Raw genomic sequence first — 25,065 nt, forward strand, 5'->3', positions numbered from 1 at the left:
TAGTTACCTTCTTGCGTAAATCCCACTTCAGCACACTGTGATCACTGCCACCTAGTGGTTCATTTACCTGCAGATTCTTAATGCATGAAGAATCACTGCTGATAATCAAATCAAGAGTATTACTCCCTCTAGTTGCCTCCCGAACATGCTGATGTAGAAAACAATCATCCAATAAATCCACAAAAGCCTTGCTAGTGTGTGAGTGACCAGCCCCCAAATTCCAGTCAATATCTGGGAAATTAAAATCCCCCATTATAAGACTCTCTGATTTACTGGCCCACCCTATTTCCCTGTACAGTTTCTTATTATACTCATCAGAGTCATTAGGCCTCTAGCACACTCCTACTCTCAATTTTGATCTCCCAATGCTTATGTCACACCAAACTGACTCGACACTGCACTGTCGAGAAATGTCGACTGGCTTCACTTATTTGGATTTTATGTATTTCTTAACTAATAGCATAACATATTCATTTAGTTTCTTAGCTACCTGAGCAGGATCATCAACAGTTGAACCATCGATATCAAGTGGCCAATCTGATTCCTTTCCTTGTAGAGTTTACATAAGTAAAGAACTCTTTGCTGTTTTTCTTTGCATCTTTGCCAAAGATTTCTCATAAACTGCATTTGCCTGCCTAACCTCCTTTGTGACTTGGTTACAGATCAACTTGTATCTATCATAGGTTTCTGTGTCACATGTTAATTTATATGTATCCCATGCATTTTTCTTCTCTGCCATATGTCTCATTAGTTCATCTGACATCCACTTAGGCCTAAACCTTGAACAATATTTCTTAGTTGGTATATAAAGCCTAGTAGCCTCCAAGATAAGTTTTTTGAATGCTTGCCATTTTGAATTTGCTTTTGGTAACATCATCAGTTGGTATAGAATTTAAATACAGTCTCAGACCATCGTAGTCGCCTTTACGGAAGCAATAACCCCATCCCTTTACCCCTGATGGTAGTTACCTCTTTGAGTAAATCCAACTTCAGCACACTGTGATCACTGCCACCTAGAGGTTCCTTTATCTGCAGATTCTTAATGCATGAAGAATCACTACTGATAATCAGATCAAGAGTATTACTCCCACTAGTTGCCCCCCGAACATGCTAGTGCAGAAAACAATCATCCAATAAATCCACAAAAGCCTTGCTAGTGTGTGAGTGACCACCCCCCCAATTCCAGTCAATGTCTGAGAAATTAAAATCCTCCATTATAAGACTCTCTGATTTACTGGCCCGCTATTTTCCTGTACAGTTTCTTAGTATACTCATCAGTCATTAGGCCTATAGCACACTCCTACTCTCAATGTTGATCACCCAATGCTTATGTCACACCAAACTGACTCAACACTGCACTGTCCAGCAATGTTGACTGGTTTGACTTCCTTGGATTTTATGTGTTTCTTAACTAATAGCATAACCCCTCTTCCCTTCCTATCCTTTCTGTAGACGTTGTACTCCCAAAAGTTCTGTTCTGCATTCCTTATATCTGTGTGACACCACGTGTCTGATATTCCAACAATATCCGTCTTTGATGCTTTGAGCAATTCCTCAAACTTATTTACGAAACTCCTAGCATTGGTGTACACGCTGGTATACATGCACCTGTTTCTTTTCTTAGTTACCCTAACACAACCCATGTGTTTACTTGTACCGCATTGACTCCCAGCAGTCTCTGAAATATCCTGCAACTTATTTTCCAGGCTGCTGTTCATTCCAATAGAAGCAGTGCAAGAATCACTTTCACCTCTGCCAGTGGCTACTGTTAATCTATTAGTCCTTGTATCCCCCCAAGCTAGCAGTTTTCCGAATCACCTAACACTGCCTCGATAGCAGGTAGTGTTAGGTGGGTCATTTGCCGATAGCATCCACAAATATTCTTGCACCCTTTCTATTTAAGTGCATCTCATCCCTGTAGAAGCAGTCTCTCTTGTTAACAAGTACAGACCAGGCTGAAAAAAAAAAAAAAAAAAAAATTCTACTCCTTGAGCCTTGCACAATCTTTCCTGGGCCGAAATGATCGACAAGGCTCTCATCATAATCTCCCTCCTATCGTCTCTGGGCAGAATTGCAGACAGTTTCTAATTCAACCCTAATTCACGGCTTTTTTTCAACAGTCACCTGTACTTGTTAAGTAATTCTGTCGGTCTCTTACTCTTAATGTCATTAGGGCCAACGTGTACAACTATATCACCTTTTGTGCCCTTAAAAGATGATATTCGCTCTACAGCATCATCAACCTTTGTCCCAGGCAGACATTTCCCCCCCTGGTCCTGTTCCACCTATCCTTTTGCAAAGCATGTTCCCCGTTTTCTTGACAATAGAGTCACCAACAACTACTAGTTCCTGTGGGACCAGCGCTTTCTGCCTTGGGGTTGCCGCTGTGTTGTGTGATGACCAAGTGCAAGCTCTGGCGTTGATGTGGGCAGCTGAGAGCTTGATGGATCCTCAATTTAGATCCTTCGAGGGCATCCACCCTGTCCTTCAAGCTCTCATATATGCCCATAACAATGCTGAGTTGTCGCCTGATTTCGTTACACTCCTTTCACCGCGTGCACACAAAGACATCCCCCATGGCAATATCATGTCCCGTACCCGATTGGACCACAAACATCATGCAAGCAGTGCATTTTAAAAGGCAACTGCCTCCCTCAGTTCTCCTATTACCCACAGCACTCCCATTAGCTGGAGCCTTTTGCTTTGCTGCTCTGGTTTGCGTCATGACTTCGATTTAATTTCAATTTCAGTACAAAATTATAACCCTAAACTTGTATCCCAACACAGTTATAACGCTATATAAATTTTTCGGTATCGAGTTTTATCTACGAATTCCGTTTATATAACTTCCATATCAAGTTATCTGTTAATTAATTATGTTACGTTTGTAAATCTTAGTCATTATATGTATTTAGTTAAAAGTACAATTTAATTGACAACGAAGTTTAACAAAATTAATAGATTTTGCTGATTAATTGACAATATTATATTATATACTGTACTATACTAAGCTTAAGCTGTCTAGTTCGGGATATAACGTTGTGTCGTATAACAAAGGCGGAAAGTTACGAACGGTAAATCTACGGACTCTTAAGTATTAATTAACTTCCAAATCTCGCTGTCTCAATTCAGACTAAACTGATGGTCCTGACTAGGTCTATAAGCTACTTATAGAAAGTAATTTGATGTAGCAATTGGTCAATAGAGCGGCTAAAAAACTTCTCGGTCAGTGGAGCTGCAACTTGTAACACGTGGATTTGATACCCTTGCCGGTACCTTTATGCAATTACAAGGCCGAGTAAAGAATAAATACACCAGATTAATCAGAAAATCACAAAATAATGGTATACTACTTAATTTAAACCAAAAGTTTTAGAAAAACAATAATCAATAAATAAAATCCACTTAGCGGCTTTGAATACGTCTGGCTCCCACCAGCCTCGTCAGCAAGCGGAGTCTTGTTTGGCATTAAAATGGACATTTTCCCCTTGAAAAACCTATAGAGAATATATAATTTTGTCGTCGACATTTTGTTTTTATACCTTTAGCTCTATCCACAGTAATTATGTTTAGGACTCAAGGACTGATAAAATTTCAAAAGCAAACTACTCAAAAGCATTCAACCCTTGGTTATTACCTGTACTTGAAAAGCTGAAAATTAAACTTGTGTGTGTGGTCTTGTCTGAAAGCAATGATTGTAATTTTTTGTAACCTCTGTATACGTTGTTGGTGTGTAAAATTTAAGATTAAGTTCTTAAAAGGTTATTTTTCTGTTTCCTTGTTGTCTTGTCTTGTTTTAATGCACTGGTTGTATTTTTTTTGTAACCTCTGTGTATACTTGATGTGTGAAATCAATTCCAAGGTAAGATTTAAAATTAAAAACCTCTTAAAAAGTTATTATTCTCTAAGATTTTAGTCCTTTTTCAGTTGATTGAATGTAAATGAGCTTACTTACATATTAACAGCAGAACATAAATTCAATCTGCCCAGAGATACACTTTTGTCCACATTCGAAAACTACAGCCGACGAGTTGTAAGAATCGGCCCCTTTTGATTCTAACTGAGTTGGACAGAATATTTCAAGATTTCTTAAAGCTTTCTTGACCAAAAGGTACATCTGTTCTTGAAAAGTTGAAAATTTAAACCCGTGTTTCCTTGGAGTTTATTCCGCTTATCTACAATGTTGATAAGCGGAAACTTACAGTTGTTAAAAAAGGTTATTACTTGTTCCTGAAAGGTTGAAAATTAAACCTGTGTGTGTTCGCTCATGCGTGGGCGTTTGTAGTCTTGTCTAGTTTATCTGTAATGATTGTAATTTTTTTTTTTTTTTTATTGTAACACCTGTATATACTTGATGTGTTTTGTGAAATCTATTCACAAGGTAAAATTTAACAGTTGATAAAAGATTCTTGCCTGTTCTCGAAAATCAAACCTCTTTTCTTGAAGTTTTGTCACTTTAATCTGCAATGATTATGTTACTTTTTCTCAAAATTTGTAACTTGTGAATATCGACAATTCGTTTTTATTCTGTTTATATTGCTCTTCTTTGGAATTAAAATGGATATTCTCCTCTGAAAAACTATGCAGAATATATATATACAGTATTTCTATAGTCAACAGGTTATTTTACCCTTATATCTCTATTGACAGATATGAAATTCTGTTTTCTTAAAGCTTTTTCTTGACCAAAGTTCCACCTGTTCTTGAAAAGCTGAAAAATAAACCTGTGTGTGTTCGCTTTTAAAGCGTTTTCTAGTTTATCTGCAGTGATTGTTATTTTCTCAAACCTCTGTATATGTTGATGTGTAAAATCGATTCCAAAGTAAAATTTAAGGTTAAACAGTTATTACCTGTTCTTGAAAAGGTGAAAATTAAACCCAGGTGTTTCTTGAAGTGATATGAAGTTTATCTGCAATCTGTTTTTTTCTCTAACCTCTGTATATGTTGATGTGTAAAACCTATTTAAGATTTCAAATTAAGCAGTTGTTAAACGCTTAAAAAGGCTATTTTTTCTCTCTCCAATACTAAAGAATCAACACAGACTAAAGAATCAACACATTTAATATTAGCAAAAAAAAAAAAGAATTTTTATAGCGGTAAGCAACAGACAAATTCTAAAGAAGATATCAGTAAACATATAAATTATTTTCTTAACTAACAACAGAATGTGAAATTCAAGTCCATAAATATAATAGTCACTCACATATTTTTTTTTCACAGACCACGTTTTCTGTATTTTTTTCCTTCTAGTTGAACGGGAAAGCCCTATATTTGCGATTATAACTGGACTCTAGTTCTCTCATCATGCCTACAACAGCCTGGTAGATGGCATAGCAGCTGAATTTTGATTGTCTATGTTCTCTCTTACATTTAGCTAAAAAAAATTTGCACCGTAATAAAAGGACTTGCTGTGCGTACATAGTGTTCATAAACAGGTAAAAAAATGGTATTTCCAACGAACCAGGAAAATATTCACATCTCAATCGTTCACGTATCTATCTGATCGAGGTCCTCCATGACTGTTAGCTTAGCTCTATTAGATGGAATAATGGTTTTTCTGATTCCAATAATTGTAAGAAATCATCGATATATGGAGTTTTAATGCATAATACCTCCAGCTCGGAAATGTCAATTGAACTTCTGTTCCTTTGTCAGTGAGTGCTCTTACAGTTGCCTTGGAATTACCCGTTTCAACTGTTAACCGGTACAAATTTAAAGTCTCTTCTGCCCTTCCACGTAGAAGTACAACAAATAAGGCCACCGTAGCCCAGTGGTCAGGTGCGCGGGTGCCTAAGTACACGTGCCTTGAGTTCAAGCCTGGGACTACTGAATACGGTGCTGTTTCTTGTATTCAATCTATCATGCGAACTCCTCTGACCGTTTGGTCATCCCGGAGTATAAACAGAAAATTTATTTTTTTAATTTCACAAATTTTTGACTTCAATTCTAGCTCAATAAGACTATTTTTGGATAGTCTTATTGAGCTATTAACATCCTCCAACAAGAGAGATGGCTGGAAATCAAAAAACAAAACTCGAATCGTTGAGTGCATACCCAAATACCCATAGAAAACAACATTTTTATTTTCCAAGATGGATGTATCGTAGTTAGTAGCACTAGTCATCTATCGAGAGAAAAACAAACCAAGCCAGAAAATGTATACCGATTTTCTACACCCCCCCCCCCCCACGTGTGCCTCCTATCCATGGGGGAATGGGGGAAAAAACGCCTCTTGAAGGTTTTCTCTTTCGCTCTCGGCGTTACTTTTCTTCCAAACAGCTGCTCACTCTGTATAAATTGCAAATCTGCCCTACCATATGGAATATTGTTCCCACATCTAGGGTGGTGCCCCAAAACCTCTCTCAGGCTTCTTGATTCCATTTAGAAGAGGGCAGTTAGGTTAATTAATAATTCATCTCTAACAGAGTCTCTCCACTCACTGTCTCATATACGTACTGTTTCTGCTGCATGCCTCTTCTACAGATAAAACTCCTCCTGAAGCATTTCTCTTCACTGGGGTTTACATGTGGACATGTAAAGGGCGGCTCCTAGAACGTTTGTTCAACTCCGCCTCGTATCTCTGAAGAACAGTATCACTACAAATAGGCCAGATATGTGTGTGGTTCGTGTGTATTATGTTGTTCTGTTCTGGCCTCTTGGCTACCCAGAAGCATCAGTCACCTGGACAAATGATTCTGGGTACTCGTCCACACCACGGGAAGGTGGGCCAGTCCATGTAAAGCACGTACTGTCTCAAGAGAGACTCTGACCCACCTGATGTTGTCAGACGGTAGGCCAGGATCCTCTGGGGGCCCATACCGGAGGGAAAAAAAAAAGAAAAAAACACCACGATAACCCATGGTGCTGGATATGGAACCGAAATTAATAAAATAAGACATTTATAAAAATAAATAAATAATAAAAATAAACAAAATGAAATAAATTAGCAAAAAAAAATAATAACAAATAAATGCATAAAAGAAAAGGCGATGCTACTAAAAAAAAAATAAAAAGAAAGCGATTAATTTTGTCTGCAGGCCGAGGAAAATTTTCACTTCTTAAGGAACTCAGTTTATATATTATTAAAGGAGATCTAACCAGCTATGCATCAGCAGGACCATTGTGCTCCATCCTGTTGAGCTCTGTCGACACTGAACGCCTTCGAAGAAATACACTTTGAGTAAAAGCCTGAAGAATGAGATATGATTCCGAGCTTTGAAGCAGAGACGACTCCTGTCCTGGTTGAAAATTGGTAAGTGCATGAAGAGGAAGTCTGAGATCGTCATACAGGGAGCAATGAAACAAGATGTCATCCCAACTCTCTGGTGATCCACACGAACAGAGGTCTGTTTGTGATAAATTGCACCTAAAAGACTGTTTCATCGATCCATGTCCTGTCAACAGGCAGGACGTGAATATGTCCATGTAGAACCACAATCGAACATGTTTATCAAGGAGAAATGAAACTTGTGGTACAAATTTTCTCGTTGTTGCACCAACGGGAGCTGTATCCCATCGAGACTGCCAGATGTTAACTAACTCGTTCCACAGTCTCCTCCTTTCTCTTTTAGCATCATCTTGAAGGTTGATGGTTATTCCAAGAAATTCTGTCTCAATCTCTTTTTTCAGTCTGTATTAAAATCCTCTATAAGCAACTTGCAGGTCTATTAGGTAATGTTCTGGCTAGTACTTGCAGAGCTTGCGTCGAGACTGTCCTGCATGCCTTAACTAATAAACACCGCAAGATGGTTCTCTGCAATGAATCGAGTTTTGCTTTGAAGTATTTGAGCCATGCCCCGTGAAACCATGCACCGGCAGCATACGTGATTAGAGGGAGGAAAACTGCATTTTAATAGATCCTTAAAGTTTTTCTGGAGATCCCCCATTCAACGCGGGACACCCTGACAATTGCACCAGTAAATCTACGTATTTTAGATAAGTTTGTCAAGTGAGGAATAAAATTGAGACTGGAATCAATTACCACTCCTTGTATTCTTTAACTATGGGGAGACGAATGTTGTTGATCTTGACCAACGGAGGACGAGAGATATCCAACTTTGATCCAAGAATCATCATCTTTGTTTTTGACAATCTGATTTTAAGCTTATTGGCCACTGTCCAATCGTAAGATCGCGGAAAACAAAATTTGCGGTAGTTTCAAGATCGGCCCTATAGTTACCATTTACCAAGATGGTGAGATCGTCTGCATACGCTATTATTTTGACGTCATCGAAAGATCGGGAGAGCCACTGCTGCAGCACCATGTTCCATGTAAAAGAACCCAATATAGAGCCCTGTGGGCACCCTCTAGATACTGATCTTGATACTTGGCTATGTTTAGCCTTGACTATTATGGTTCTATTGGCAAATTAATTACGGATTAAAAAGGTAAAGGTGGTTGGGAGCACATAGCCGATCGCAGACGCTCCAGGACGCTCTCCCACCAAAGGGAGTCGAAGGCGCCCTCGAAATCAATGAAAACGTCCAGGGAATATTTATGTACCGAGTTTTGAACTGAAGAGACAAAGACCACAAGAGCATCCTCGCAGGAACGTCCGGGACAGAACCCATATTGACTCCTTAAAAGCAGATCCTGTTCTACCAGTAGGTATTCAATCTAATGGCCGTTAGTCGCTCTAGCAATTTACCCAAATTAGCCAGCAGAGCGATCGGCCTGTACGATCTAGCCGCTCCAGAAGGCTTATCCGGCTTTCTGATCAACTTAACTACAGCGACCTTCCAAATTTCCGGAAAAGTTTCTTCCTGAAGGCATCTGTTGAATAAGTTTAGAAAAACATAAGGTTTTAATTTCAAGACTCTGATAATAAAATGTTTTCTACAAGATCTAGTCCTGGGCACTTCTGAACATTAACTTTATGCGAGACAGGCTGCAGTTCAGCCATCGTAAAATGTTCGGTGGTTGTTGAAGGCAATAAGATTCATTGTCTGATCGGATTTTAGAATGAACAGCTAAGTCTGAGGCAGGATCATCCAATAGAAAAAGAGCATCTAAGATTGCATTTGCAGCTTCATGCCAGTTCAGTGTTTCCACGGAGTCCGCCACAATTGAGCCAAATATGTTAGAACCAGAGGTTTTTCCTCTTACAATCTTGTATAGAAGACCCCAAGGGTTAGCATTTCCAGAGGTGTGAACGAAATTCATCCACGTTTCATACTTTCGAGAGGCAATGGCCTTCGCGTAGCTTTTCCTCAATGAAGAATACTGTTGGTAAAAACGATTAACGTCGGCTTGGGGCCAGTCCCCATGCCTTTGGTAGTACCTACGGGCTCGATGGACTTCCTTTTTTAACTGGGATAACTCCTGCGTCCACCATGAGCACGTCTTCTGATTAACCCTAGAAGACTTAAGACGCTTTTATTATAGCATTTTGAATATAGTTCACTTGATGAGAAATAGGTGAGGTTTCAAAAGAAGCAAGTTTCTGTTCGTCAAGGTCCAGAAGAATGGAAGAGTCAAAAGCATTCCAGTCAATATTTCTGATGGAAAATCTTATTAATTCTGGCTGTGAGAAAGTGTGTGAAGATGGAACGGCAGAATCAAGGGAAAGCATATAATAGATGGCTCTGTGGTGACTGGTGCACCAGTCCATATACACAGTCCAGTCAGTAAGCCGCAAATCAAAGTGAGAGTTTGTCATCTCACTTTGACAAACTGAGAGTTTGTCATCGTTATATCTATATTAGATTCTCCTGTATAACTTGAGAAAGTATGAGGGTGATTAGACTTGTTGTGAATTGAAACACAATGATTAATTAGGAACTCCTCCAAGAGAAGGCCACGTGCATCTGTAAAAGAGCTGTGCCAAAAGTTTGATTTTGCGTTGATGTCCGATGAGATCAATATATTGCTATTCGGTCCCAAAGTATTTATCACAGTCTCGAGGTAAGCAAGAGAGTGATTAAAGTCCTCCGATGGAGGGCAGTAGAGAGAAATTAAGTAAAAATTCATTACGGAGTGTGTGACAAGAACGCAGGTAGAGAACTGAGTGCAAAATCCATGAAGAACCGTGATGTCTGCACTCTGACAACTTTTGACTGGGAGTTTAGATGCCCCTCAAATTGAAAATCTTGTATTAAGGCCCCACCCTGGAGCACACTTCCGCAACCCTCAGTCTCCGAAGCGCTCTCGATAACACGGACGGATTAAGGCGGATGTTTCCTGCCAATACTCTGGGGCTCTTTAGGGACTTCAAAATAGACCCGGAAGGGTACTGCCATGAGAAAACTTAGAGGAAGCTCATTGCAGCGGATCTGTATACGAAACTACAAATACGATGAAGAATGTAATTCAAGAAAGACTTCAAGTGCCCTCGAACTCATAAAAATCTTAAATGATCAATATATTGTGTTTCCAAAAGACTCTTGTAGGACTGAGGGTATTCCTTTTGTTCAGAAAAGGACAATGGGGACCAATTCATAGTGTAAATGACGATGTCATTTTTCTATCTATGTATAATGTTTTGTAATTTTTCTATGAATGTATGATTTCTGTATCTGTGTAATTTTTCCTCTATATTTATATACCTTATTTTTGCTGATATTTTATCATTTGTTACACTCCAATAAGTTTAGTTGGATGTATGTATGAGCCACCGTCCTAGATAATTTCTGTACAGGGGTGTTTGTTGAATAAACTGATAATAATAATAATTATTAGGAATGTGAAAGGGAGAGTAATTTTTAGAGAAAAAGGGGTTTCAAATTAAAAAATAAGCGGTATGGAGAATTTTGCGCTAAGCCCTCTGATTGGTAGAAAGCTGAAAGAAAGAAGAGAGAGGGAAAGGGCGCGGAGTCTAAAATGTTTTAGCAAGGAGTGCAGTCGGGAAAAGTTTTGGTAAGGAGTAAGGTAGTAAAAACAGTTATGGAGAAGGGGAGTTTTTTTGTGTAATCAAGGCCCTAATGAAACGAAATGATAAAGTGTGGGATCTAAGAGATTTATTTATACTAATATTTCATTTGACAATATACAATTCAAACAATAACAAACTGCTCGCCAATTGTGGGAACGGCAGTTTTGTTTCAAGCTGTAGGATTTATCTTTAAAAATCTCATCCCTCCTTGGAGCCTTCATTAGGCCGATGCTTAAGAAATTTATTTTTTTCTTAACCTTTCTTGAAGCAAAAGGGGGGTTTCCTCTCCTCCCTTCCAAGACCCACAAGCTATCCGCTGCGCAGTTAATCGGCGCCCCTTCTTACTCACTCCTTTGTCATCAAGGTTTTGTATCAGAAGATCCAGGTTGGAGGAAATGCTAGTTTTCTCTTATTGTTATTATCTGCCCGTCTCTGAATAGTCCCCGTGACTTATAGTTAATGCTTGGTGTCAATATCACACAAAGCTCATGATAAAACAAACTAGATTTATTTACTTATCTATACAAGATATTTACACGCACACTATACAATTAATAATATTGAATTTCCTACAATCAACTAATTATTATACATGTTATGATGTCTACACCCATGTTTGTTCTAATAATAATTTGTAACTTCCACATCTGCTAATAGCCTAACCAATACAATGATTTGAGGTTATGCATATGTACTTATACTCTAAAGAGGAATGTCCTACTGAATTTCTACAGAATAAATATTATACACTGTTATTACTAGATATACATTCCATGAACTTCACCTTTTTCAGGTTTAACAACTTTCCTTATTTTTCAGATACTTCTAATCACAGATGAGTAACACTCACACACTTTCTATCTCTCTTTCTCCCTAGTTATTGACTAATTTCTATCACTTACGATATAGTGTTCATCTGGTTACAGTTCTTTACTGACTGTCCTGTCCATTACTTTTTCTTTCGTTTATTTCTTTATAACACCGTTCTGTTAATAAATATTCTACATAAACTTACTTGCTTTCCTTTTCTACCACCTGTATGAGTTTTCTTTCTTTTGCTTCTTCCGCTATTTCCTCTCTGGACTTGGACACCGCAGACTCGCTAGGTGTGCTCCGGTTCGACCTCAGACGTTCCTACCGCGCACAGGATCTTTCTCCAGGACTGTTGCTTTTAGCCCTCCATGGATAACTCGAACGACCTTCCTACTCTGATCATTCCGCCTTTTTGCTATTATTTTTTTCACTATGCTATCATTTTTCGGAACTTTTTATACGCGTTTCCCGCACTCCCTAAAATATCTTTCCACCACTCTCACGCCTCTCCCCGGAATTTTTCTCCGGATTCTTTCCTTCCAGGTTTCGGGACTCTGACTCTCGGCTCTGGCTATCGTCTTCTTCCTGTATCAGCTTTTTGTTTCCAACTCTCCCTTATTTATCGTCCGATCATTAGTTATCTCTCCCTCTTCAATTTCATTTGCTCATTTTTTTCCACGTCGTCCCGACCCGCGTTTGGTAGGTCGAGCTCCCTTCTTTGTGTCGAGAACATCCAGGCGCTAAGCAATCTCAAGAACTATCCTTGGGATGACCATTTCACTTTACCTCTTCCGTCACGCTTCCTTACGAGATGCCGCCTGTGAAATTATTGAGTGCTTCCCGATTCGGCCTGTTTGTACTTTGTTTACCACTCGAACACTGTGAGCTCTCTGATCTGGAGTCCTCCCTTTCTGATGGAGTCCAAAACCATTCTAGGGGTGTGAGCGTTCTTTTGTCCCCTGCTACCGTAAGTTTGCCACAGCCCTTTTTCTGTATACATGAACTGCTCAAACTGGCCTACCCATTGTATCACAGTCCGGTCAGCATCCCTCCTGCTGCTAAGCTAACCTCTCCCTTTTGAAAGGTACACAGCGCAAGCAAATCTGCTGTGTGCTTGTCTGTTTTTAACTTAGATATTTATCAAAATTTGGTAAGTTATAAATTCCTAAAATATATGTAAGAATAGTTCTTACAAAAGAGCGCTAATGGTAAATATTTGCCTATAAGGAGAAAATCGTTGGGTTATAACGAAGCTGTTTAGGGAATCAAGAAATCCAGTTCATATATGCCAGTAGTGGCCGTTTCATCGAATGTATACAGCATAGCATTAGCATAGGCATATGATGCAAGAAAGCAAGCTTATTCAGCATCAGCCAAAAAAAAAGGGAAAAAAAAAAAAAAACAACCACTACTCCCATTTCACCCCTCAATTCGTTCGAAATACCTGTCCAGCTGAGCCTTAAATTTGTTTAGGCTATCAACTTCAACAACAAGCGATGGAAGTCTATTCCACAAACCAACTGCCCGCTGGCTAAAGGCGAATTTCCGCACATCTATCCGACATCCGTCCTTCCTCAATTTGAATTTATGCCCTCTCAGGTGATTATTCTGAGCAAGAGGAAGACTTCCATCGGCATTGAGCATGCTCAAGCCATTCAAAGCCTTGTACACCTCTATCAGATCACCTCGGCGATGCCTAGTCTCCAGGCTCTGTAATTTGCAAAACTTAAGCCTTTCTCCGTAAGAGCAACCCTTTGTTCCATTCACTAATCTTGTTGCCCTTCTCTGTACTCGTTCCAGCAGCTCTACATCCTTCTTGAAATGAGGCCTCCAGACCTGTATACAGTACTCAAGGTGTGGCCTGACCAATGCATTATACAAGGGAATAATCACATCCCTGTCCCTGCTAGAAAAATTCCTGTATATCATTGACAAGACACCATGAGCTACTCTTGCAGCTCGTCTGCACTGCTCAGAGAACTTCATATCTGCCTGCACAATTACCCCCAGGTCCTTTTCATTCTCTACCACTGTCAGCGTAGTACCACAGAGTTGATACGTTGATCTGGGGTTACTGTTTCCCATATGTAGTACTTTACATTTGTCAATGTTAAACTTCATTTGCCACCTCTCAGCCCATCTGCTCAACCTTTCCAGATCCTGTTGCAGCAGCATAGTATCAGTAGTGTCCTTAACAACCCTGCCAACCTTTGTATCGTCTGCAAACTTGGACATTAAGCCTGATACACCATCATCAATATCATTTATAAATACAGAAAACAACAATGGACCCAACACTGAACCCTGAGGAACTCCACTAATAACATTAGTCCACGTTGAGCAGTGTCCATTGATTACCACTCTCTGTCTTCTGCCACTCAACCATCCCTTTATCCATAGCAGAGGATCCCTTTATCCATAGCAGATCCTATAGGTTCCCGAAGTGGGCGGTACCGCCCCCCCAGTGGGCACTGAAGCCGTCTGGGGGGCGATAGTGGGTTCAGAAGCAATTGGAGGCGTTCAGGCGGTCTAGGGGTCGGTGGCTGAATAAAGCCGTATTTTTTTTATCTCCTCAGGGTCCAGTGGACCCAGTTCAAAGGTCAACTAATAAATTCTATAATTTTTACTCTATGGACACAGCTGAAATTCACTATAGGTGAAACCAGAACTGTTTTCTTCGATTTTCCGACTTCAATTTTCAAAACCTTCTAATTTGTCATTTGAATTTCACGCAAATGACAAAAATGTGACATCGCGTGTATTTTTTTATGCCTTTTTCTGTTATTTTTCTAAACCCACCCTAATTAGCCTAGGGCCTTTGAAAAGCGAGCTACTGTGAGTTGACATAAGAAGCAATAAAGCGAAACAGTAGCAACAACTGTTTTTGAAAGGCGTACATTTTTTATTATTATTATCATCATCATCATCAGTTTATTCAACAAACACCCCTATACAGAAATTTTCTAGGAGGATGGCGCATACATACATCCAAATACACTTATTAGAGTGTAACATAGTATTAAATATCAGCAAATACATAAGATATATAAAATATATAAACATAGAGGAAGAATTACTTACATGCAGAAATCATGCATTCACAGAAAAATTACAAAACAATATATGTACATAGAAAAATATGTAATTTTTCTGTTTAGCTGTTTATTCCTAAACAGCAAATTTTTGCTGTTTAGGAATAAGTTTCATTACAATCATCAGTCGAAAGTGTGATAGATAAGTGGAGTCATACAAGGTGTAAATCTTTTATTTTGTTGCAAATTTTGTTGAATATTGTTGCAAATTTTATTACTTCATTATGTCTGAATCTAAGAAGAAATGTCGACAGTATAGTATTGAGTATTTGAAATACGCTTTATTCAGTCCCCTACGAACCAATTATTACCTATGTGCTTGATTTGCCAAAAAGTATTTTCAAATGAAGCCTTCTAGGCTACAAGAGCATTTGACTAAAATGCATGCTGACGAAAAGGATAAAGATTTGTCCTATTTTCAAGTACTAGAATAAAAATATTTTAAACGTCCAACAATATCAAAACTTTTTGCATCGTCCACTAAACAAGATAATGACGGATTATAAGCTTCTTATAATATTTCATTATTAATCGCAAAAGCGGGAAAACTACACACAATTGGTGAGGAATTAATCTTGCCGGTAGTACAAGAAGTAATAAACACTGTGCTTCACAAGCCAGATATCATCAGGAAAATTCCTTTGAGCAATAATTCAGTGCAAAGAAGAATCGATGAAAAATCATTGTGCGATTATTTGAAGACATGCCAATTTTCCATTCAACTCGATGAATCAACTCTCCGAAATAATGAAGCACTACTCTTATCATACGTATGATTCATAAAAGAAGAAAGTTTGTCAAGAATTATTATTTGCTAAAAATTTGGAAGCGGATACAAAAGGAGAATCTATATTTAATACCATGAATAAGTTTTTTCAAGAGAAAGACATTCCTATTCGTAATATTTTGTCTGCTGCTACTGATGGTGCTCCAGCAATGACAGGGCGCCACAAGGGTTTCATAGTGCTTTTGAAGCAAGTAGTACCAAATGTACTCACTATACATTGTGTTCTTCATCGTCAACATTTGGTTGCGAAGAATTTAAGTGAACGCTTGCATACGTCACTCTATTACGTTATTAGAGCAGTCAACAAGATTAGAAGCAATTCATTGAGTGACAGATTTAGCGAACTTTGTAGTGAAAACGATGAAGATTTCAATCGTTTGCTGCTTCACACAGAAGTTCGTTGGCTTTCAAAAAGGTATTTGTCTGAATCGATTTTACAATTTGTTTGATTCAGTATTAGAGTTCCTAGAAAACAGAGACGATGGATTGCGGGCCAACCTGATTACATCCAAAAATGACATCGCTTATTTGACAGACCTCGATAAAATATTTAATGAAGTCAATCTACAATTACAAGGTGATGAATGGAATTTAATTAAAACAAAAAACGTCGCTATTGTGGGGAAACTTCTTCTGTTCAAGCGGAATCGAGCCACTTTTCAAATTTATCAGCAGTGTCTCTCAAAAAGGATGATTTACTTACATACTGCCAACACTTGGAGGTTCTCCATGCTGAGTTTAATGAGCGATTCAAGAATATTCTAAACATGAATATACCAAATTGCGTTCTAGATCCTTTCTCACATGTAAACACAGCAGGATCATCAAAGTTAGAAGAGGAACTCGTAGAACTCACAACAAATGAAGAACTAAAAATAAAATTCAAAAGTGGATACCAAGAGTTCTGGCTTCAGAAATCAGTACCGACACTGTACTCTGGATTATGGGAAATAGTGCAGAAATTTTAAATTACATTTCCATCTTCTCATGCATGGGTTTAGTGCTGTAGCGAATTTACTATCTAAGAAAAGTAACCGATTGCATATAACTGAGCGTGACGATTTACGACCGTTTTTAACGAAAGTTGAATCCGATATTAACAAACTTAAAAATGCATCAGGCTTATCCTTCACATTAATTTGTTGTTTTGTCTTTGTATTTTCACTTTGTAAGTTCGAAATAAACAATTTTCTAATACATTTGATGGTGTTTTAATTATTACAATAAGATTCTTACTAACGTAATACAATCTCCTAATATGTATTCCGAATTTTCATATTTAAACCATTGTATGAAACTGTGCATAATGTTATTCGAGCATACACTTTACAATCTTCACATATGGGCTATATTTCATCAAAATCGGAATAGCAATAACTGTGTTCAAGATGAAGCACATATTGGCCACTACCTTTTCAATAATTTAACGGCATAAGCAATAATGTATCATTAGTTGCTATTTACGTCGAAAATATCAAACGGCTTGAACGCGGAAAACTTATAAGGTGAGGTGTAAGGTGTATTTAGTGTCAGACGGCACCAGGGGTTTCCCCCATCTCCGTGTTGCTTTCATTGTGGGTGTACCAGTTCACTGGGAAATGCCAGAGATTTAAAAGTGTGTGGGCTTTGTATCTGTGTGATGTCGTGTACCGTTGTTCATCTGGTCGTTTAGCCGCTGGACCCCTGCTGAGGCCCAACGTTGCCCCACCTTCGCCCCGTGGAGGCAGACCAGGAACCCAGTAGTTTTAGTTTCACTCTGGCAGGTCCTGGCACCTAATTTACTGAGATTTCAGAGGCTAGGACCTAAAAAAAAAAAAAAACGCACGCGCTCTTTTATATGCACGTACGTACAGACAGATACATATATCTATCATCGTCGGTTTGATGATCGTTAGGTGGGGGGGGGGGATAATGCTTGCATAATACAAACCGAAAGAATGGGCGAACGGGAATTTTGACATAATTAAGTTTTTGTGTGTGGGACATTCGCTAGCATAAAGATAGAGTGGGTGGGAGACTGAAGGCTGGGGGGGGGTTAAGGCAGAAATATGGGGATGATAGAGTAGACAACCCCAGAAGTCAGTGAGGCATGCCCATGGCTCACCAGGAGAAAGTAGGGGCGCCGCGGGGGGACCGTCCCACCACCGGCGGAAGGGAGGGGGTGGAAAGGCACCAGGCAAGGGAGCCCGGTGAGCTGAAGAACAGATGTTCTTTGGTTATAATGGTAGTGGGTTGTGGGCTGTGGCCATTTGGTTTCTCCTCGTCCTCCTCCTCGTGAACAGTGCCTGTGCATAATCTGAGAAGGCTTGATACTCCTCCTTCGTGTCTAGGAGGTGATGTTCTTGTCCCTGTGGTAAGTAGTGGATTCTGGTGAGTAAAACACCACGTAGGTCTTCATAGAGCCTGCAGTCATACATTAGGTGCTGCCAGCTCTCCAGCCCCCCGCAAGTGCAAGTTGGATCAACCTGGATCCCAAGTAGAGACAGTTTGGCATTAATAGCTCCGTGTCCAGTTAAGAGGTACGTTGCTTGTAGACTTGGGGAGAACCAGTTGGGTGAGGTTGGGTAGTTTTGTTCAATATTGGGTAGAAATTTCTTTGTGATCTCTCCCTTTTGAGAGTTGCACCACCTTTCCTGCCATGCCTGCTGCAAGTGAGTTTGTATCCTCTTCTTTTCCACATTTCTTGTGCTGGTTAGGTCAATAGTGAACCCCAGAAAAGTCTGTGGGGTGCCTTTGTCTAGGTAGTATAGTAGGCCGCGTTGTATGATTTCTAAGTCCAGCGGGAGAGTGCCTGCGAGCACTTGCAGGGCGTGGGTGCTCACCGTGCGGCAAGCGCGAGTGATGGTTAGGAGGATGGATCTGTGAATTTGGTCCGTGATACGTCTGTTTACTGCTGTTGTAGTTTTTTGAAACCATGCACCGGATGCGTAGGTGACGATCGGAGTGAAGATAGCTTTGTAGAACAGTTTGAGGACTCGCTTTTTCAAGCCCCATTCGAAAATAAGTAAATTTTTACAGGGATGCCTAATGCAATGCCCATAACAGCAAAAATGCTAGGGGTTTAACACAGAAACGAACTAAAACTCTAAAAACAAAAAAAAAATAAGTTGTAAACACATAAAAACAGATTTTTTATATATTTTTTTTTACAATATCAACAAACCAATCAAAGAAAAATAGTGACAGTCACTCGGTTGAAGATGAGAGCTGCTGCCTGATAATACGTATTCTGTAGGCTTTGTCCTCAATTTCTTGTAGTCAGCATCCATATCGTGGACGTTTTGGAGCATCTCCATTGGCAGGAATCTGTCTCCCTTCCTGAGCCTCCACGCAACGGACTGTAAAGAGGGGGTTCCCTAAGGTTTTCGTTTTCGGGGGAATTTTCCAATTACAAATCTGACAAAAACTTGGGGTATTGATTTCGCCCGCTATCATTTTAATGGTGACGAGTAAGCGGAGGGTGAAGATCCGTTCTGAGACTTTTCTGTAGTTTTGATGTCTGGTCATTTCTGAAGTATGTGTGAGGGGTGGAAGCTTGTGCTTGAAGAGCACCCACCGAAGAAGCCAGTACTCATCAGATGAGATGGTTCTTGCATGATTTTTGCTGCCGAGGCCCAGATTTCAGATCGTAGGTAATGACTGGCTGAAGAAACCGGTAAATATATTGGATGGTGTACTGGGACTCTGTGACATGAAGGAGACGTTGTTTGGCAAGCCATCTGGATCGGCGGTTGGTTATTTTTTTTTTTTTTTTTGTTTTTTTAGGAGCATTAGCAACTAAGGCCATATTGCTCCGGGGATATGCAGTGGTCATTCCCTGACCTTTCCGCATCCTCCGTATTTGGTGGTCACGGGCTCGAACCCCGGTCTAATCAAGAAGCGTGTGCTACGCACTGCTGCTCTTGCCCACCCGGCTACGGAGGCGCCCTGGATCGGCAGACCTTGTTGTGAATATCTGCCACATGGTGTTTAAAGCTGAGCTTATGGTCAAAGATGACCCCGAGATTTCTGTGCTAGGGGTCATCTCGGTGCTAAAAATTGATTTTTAGTTGTGTTAAATTGGTTTTTAATTATTTGTTACTCTAATGTAAGATATTCAATTTTTTCGTTTTAATTTCTGGAAGTGTTATAATACGTTTTAATACGGGAGTGTTCAACGTACTATATTGAGGTAAACTTCTATTATTTTACAAATGTTGATATCAACGTAGAACGTATTGACCATTACAGCTCTGGTTCATACTTCGTGTATTTTAACTGCATCAATTTCTCGAGATTGCATTTGTTTATAAATAACTTCCACGTGAAGCATCATCTGATAGAAAAGTTCTAACCAGAACTCGAATTTTTCATTACTCAAGATGTGCAAAATTCCAGTTGCTTCTGAAATCATCTTCTCTGCGTTTGCTGTCACTTGTAGTTCCTCCATGCACTTTTTTAAGGATTCAAAACTTTCATAAACCTGTTCACGTAACCCCTGGCACCACCATTGCCGTGACGGGACTAATTGTATGTCTATCATTGCTGCAATTAAAGATTCTATATTGAAGTTCCATCTTGTAGAGCAATGGTGTCCAACCTTTTTCAAGCTTGTAGAGCAGTGGTGTCCAACCCCGCGAAACAAATCTAATTTTGAATACGGCTCAAAATTAGATTTGTTTCGCGGGCCGCACAGAGTGATTCGAGAAAAAAATTGTGTTCCACATTTTTTATGTCTTGTTACTCGTAAAAGATTTTTTTTTCTTTTCAAGCTGTATATAAAAAATGCAAATTCCCAGCACTTATGTGCAACAAGCCTATGTCAGTGATTCATTTTTTAGATTTTATTGAAATTATAAAAATTACTTACTTTTGTTTTTGTTTGAAATACTTCACTTTTTAAATGCTCATTTTAGAAAATTTACAACCTGAAAAGGATCACTGCTTTTCAAAATTAAGGTGAATAAATAAATATAATGATAAACCTAAAATTGAAATATTCGAAAATTTTATTAAGTACAATACACAATAACATTTACTGGACAAAACTTTACATTTAATGAGATGATTGAGGCTGGATATTTTTAAATAATTGTTCAAAATTGGGTTGCAAATATGTGACGCCAATCTCAATACATAATGAAGATTGTGTCCTGATGGTATTTCTCGATGGAGCTCCAGGTCCTGATGGTATTTCTCCACTTGTTCTCAAAATCTGTGCTCCTGAACTTACTCGTGTTCTGTGCCACCTTTTTTTCACTTTCTTATTCCAAAGGTGTTTTTCCCTTCTGCTTGGAAATTCTCATATCCAGCCAGATCCTAAAAAGGGTGACAAATCCCTCCCATCCAATTACTTCTACTCTTTCTAAAGTAATGGAGAAATCACTTAACCGTCAACCATCTAGAAACCTTCCGTTTGATCAACGATCGCCAGTATGGATTCCGTCAGTGTCGATCCACGGGTGACATTCTGGCCTATACACGTACAGTACATTATTCTCGATGGCTACTTTCGCGATCGCTCCGTTCTTTTTACGCCGTCTGGTCCTTTACTGTAATTCCGTCCGCAGTGCCGTTGTGTTTATTTGGCACTGCACACAGTACAGTATTTCACTGTCATTACTTATCCCTAAGTGGAGCTTACAATGCCGGTCAAAATCTTAATACCGGTATTTCGGTTTTTCGGAATAAACTTTGATGATAATTAGGCGCAATAAAGTAAGGAAAACGCAAGTAATTACTTGAATTCACGTTTTAAATCAAACTATTATTACAATAATAAATATTCTAGCAAAAATTATGAAACGTACAGTTATTTTAAAAGCAAAAAAATAAGCATTCACACTACCTGTCCAAATAAAGTGAGCTTAAAATTAAATATGTACCAAAATTAGATCCAGTTTAAAATGGATCTAATTTTGGTACATATTTAATTTTAAGTAAATGCGTAATAGTTTACGTAAATGCGTGCAAATCCCTCTGGGGGTTTCAAGCATTTACGTATCTCCCCCTATCTAATTTAAACCTGACCCAATCAAAGTGTTATCTTTAAACTCACTCTTCTTCCTTTGGTGGGAAAAACAATATTTTTTCCGGACAACGAAACGCTTTAATCTTTTACCTGAAGATCACCCGTTCACGATACCTTTGAACTGCTCCATACCGACACCATTTCCCAAAATGCACTAAGTGTCGCACCCTCTCAAATAGCGGTATTGAACTATTTTTCGGAAGCTTTCAATTTTAAGCTTTCCGCACCCACCATGCCATTGTTCACCACATTCCCTAATTGCACTAGCAGGCCTACTGCCACCAATGGAAATTATTTCCGAAATGATGTTTTCGTTGTTCCTTAAGTGTTTTACTTCCACACACACTATACTTACTAAGTGAAACACATTTGTAAGATTTTGTCTTACAGTTTCATGACGTTTTCAGGTTTCCGTTGCATTTGTACTGTGTATAACAATCCCTCATTTGCAAATTCGGCAGTATTAATGATTTATTGTTGTCGATTTTATAACCTTTATGTGAATAAATCAATGGATAATTATTTTTTTAAATTAGTACGGAAAAACCGGTTTTTTATCAATACCGGGATTTGAATACCGGGAAAAAATGACTCGGATCCCGCAATTGTATGCCCTACCCCTAAGTTCCCATGAGGCAGATCCTTAGTTCTGAGCGTCGTGGACTTAGAAGTCTGGCAGGTGTTTGTTTCCGACAATTCAAGAGATGAGACAGACTTTTTGGGGGGGTTTGCAGGATTCCCCTAAAAAAAGAACTCCGGGATTTTGCTGGCAGTTTATTTGTGTGCAATCTTGCTGCAGGAACGGCAAATAAGGTTATTACAGCGGTGCATTATTTGATATGAGAGTTTTTTTTCGACGTTTTTTTTTTTTTAAATCGACATTTTTTCTGTTCTACATAGGTGACAGGTACCAGTCTTGTTATTATCACGTATATGCTCGTTTATACTAGACATTGTATATATCAGCGTGGCTAAGGACAGAGACAATGATTATCAGTCGAGCGAGGGACGCAGAAGTTCCCCAGGGACGGGGGTTATTTCCGAAGGACTAGCGAGTGTATAAACTTAAGGACAAGGAGATGTACAGCTGGAGCGCTTAGTCGTGACTAAACGGCGCACATTGGCAGGTAGGCAACGTATAGCGCGCCTATCAAGTCTAAATAAGAATACAGTGAGTGGAGTCCGCCATTACGTACTACAGTACAAATTGTTATCCAAAATATAAATTAGAAATTACTTAACTGCATCTTCGGATCCAACGTCGAAAATGTTCTCGGCGGATAAGGATGAACTTGTGTAATCACTCGGAGCATTTCACAAAACACGCAACTGATTAATTTCAGTTAAATTTAACGGCGCAAAAGTAACACGTAACTCGCCACCAGTGGCGCCCTAAAAAGGAAGAAACGCGGAAATGGAGAAACTCCCGGTGCCGTTAGACACTAAATACACTTTACACTTTAGGAGATCTGCCGCCAAGCAGCCCCAAACCCAAGTGAAGAAAACACAATACTACATAAACCAGACATTACACTTTTTTCTGGCTTTAGCAGTAGTCTGCATTCCATCCCAGAGTATATTTTCCCCCAGGGACTCACATCTGGTGAGTATGGGCTTGGCTTCCTTGCACCATATGGCTATTAATAATAACAATAATAATAATAATAATATACGGTGCAGATGTGAAAACCCATCGTTGAAAACCCGAAATACTATGCCACTATGTATCCCCGATTCACAAAGGGGGGGGGGGATCAACGGGTTAACACGAATGATTACGTAGAAGGCTGTTAGTTTAACTTCTGTTACAGGGAAAATAATGGAGTGAAATTGTTAAAAATGCATTGCAGGATCATCTAGACAACAAGAATGCAGCAATAATTCAGACACAACATGGGTTTGTTAAGGGAAAGTCTTGTCTGACCAATTTGATTGGACATTATGACGTGGTCACAAAGGAACTGAATGCCAAAAATAATTTTGATATCATATACATGTACTTGGATTTTAGGAAATCCAAGCTTTTGATACTGTTTGCACATGGAAGACTACTGTACAAATTGGAGCAGAACGGTATTAACAGCAGGTTGCTATAATGGATAAAAGGTTGATTGAGTGGCAGAAGACAGAGAGTGGTCACTGCTCATCAAAGGACACTGCTATTTGTGGACTAATGCTATTAGTGGAGTCCCCCTCCAGGGTTCGGTGTTGGGCCCACTGTTGTTTTGTATATTTATCAATGATGTTGATGAAGGTATATCAGGCTTAATGTCCAAGTTTGCAAATGATAAAAGGTTGGCAGGATTGATAATGACAGAAATGACACTACGCTGCTGCAACAGGATTTAGAAAAGTTGGGCAGATGGGCTAAGAAGTGGTAACTGTAGTTTAACATTGACAAATGCAACATATTGCATATGGTGGTACGTTTCTCTGGAGTTACTTCTAACCATATTGCATATGGTTAGAAGTAACTCCAGAGAAACGTACCAACTGTGTGGTACTACACTTAAGGTGATAGAAAATGAAAAACACCTTGGAGGAATTGTGCAATCAGATATGAAATTTTCTGAGCAGTGCAGACAGACTACCAGAGCAGGTAATGGGGAATTATCAATGATATACAGTAATTTTGGTACTAGGGAAAAAGAGATGATTATTCATTTGTATAAGACAATGGTCAGGCCATGTGTTGAGTACTGCATACAGGTCTGCATACATTTTAGGAAGGGTGCAGAGTTGCTTCAGCAAGTACCACATCATACATTTTGGGAAGGATGTAGAGTTGTTTGAGCGAGTACAGAGAAGGGAAACAGGATTGGTGAGAGGAACGAACGGTCCTCTTACCAAGAAAGGCTAAAGTTCTGCAAATTGCAGAACTTAAGGAAATTGCAGATTTCAGAACTCCCGACTAGGCACTTCGCAGGTGATCTGATTGAGGTGTATAAGGCATTGAGTGGGTTGAGCAGGCTCAATTCTGATGGGATTCTTGTTCAGAAGCTGAGGGGACATAAATTGAAATTGAGGAAAGACAGTTTTAGAATAGATGTGCGGAAATTTGCCTTTAGCCATGTAGTTGATTGCTGAAAGAAATTTCCTTCTATCGTTGTGGAAGTTGCTAGGTTAAATAAATTCAAGGAGGAACTGGACAAACTTTTAGAGGAAAAGGATGTGGATGTGTGAAATGTTTTTTTTTTTTTTTTTTTTTGGCTGATGCTGTATAAGTTTGCTTTCTTGCATCATATACCCCTACTACTACGACTATATGCAGAAAATATATGCCGACCGGGCTAGCCGAGTGGGTAAAGTACCTGCCCGGCAACCCAAAGGTCGCGGGTTCGATTCCCGCCTCGGGCTTGGATCACTGTACTGCAAAAACCTTTGGAGGTGCAATATGGCCACAGAAGCCGATGCGCCAACAACTACCAAATCAAAAAAAAAAAACAAAAGAAAATATATATTTTTTTCTGTTACAGAGTAACTTCATCTTGT

At 39.2% G+C, this 25,065-nt stretch overlaps 1 long non-coding RNA gene across 1 annotated transcript in view; it reads left to right on the top strand.

The window, feature by feature from the left end:
• The window catches only part of LOC150076618 (uncharacterized), a 73,937-nt gene that overhangs the window by 42,664 nt on the left and 6,208 nt on the right, over positions 1 to 25,065 (top strand). The window lies entirely within an intron of this gene.

This window comes from Mastigoproctus giganteus, chromosome 13, assembly GCF_048544385.1.
Source record: "Mastigoproctus giganteus isolate SK-2022 chromosome 13, ASM4854438v1, whole genome shotgun sequence".
In the NCBI taxonomy this organism is placed as follows: domain Eukaryota; kingdom Metazoa; phylum Arthropoda; class Arachnida; order Uropygi; family Thelyphonidae; genus Mastigoproctus; species Mastigoproctus giganteus.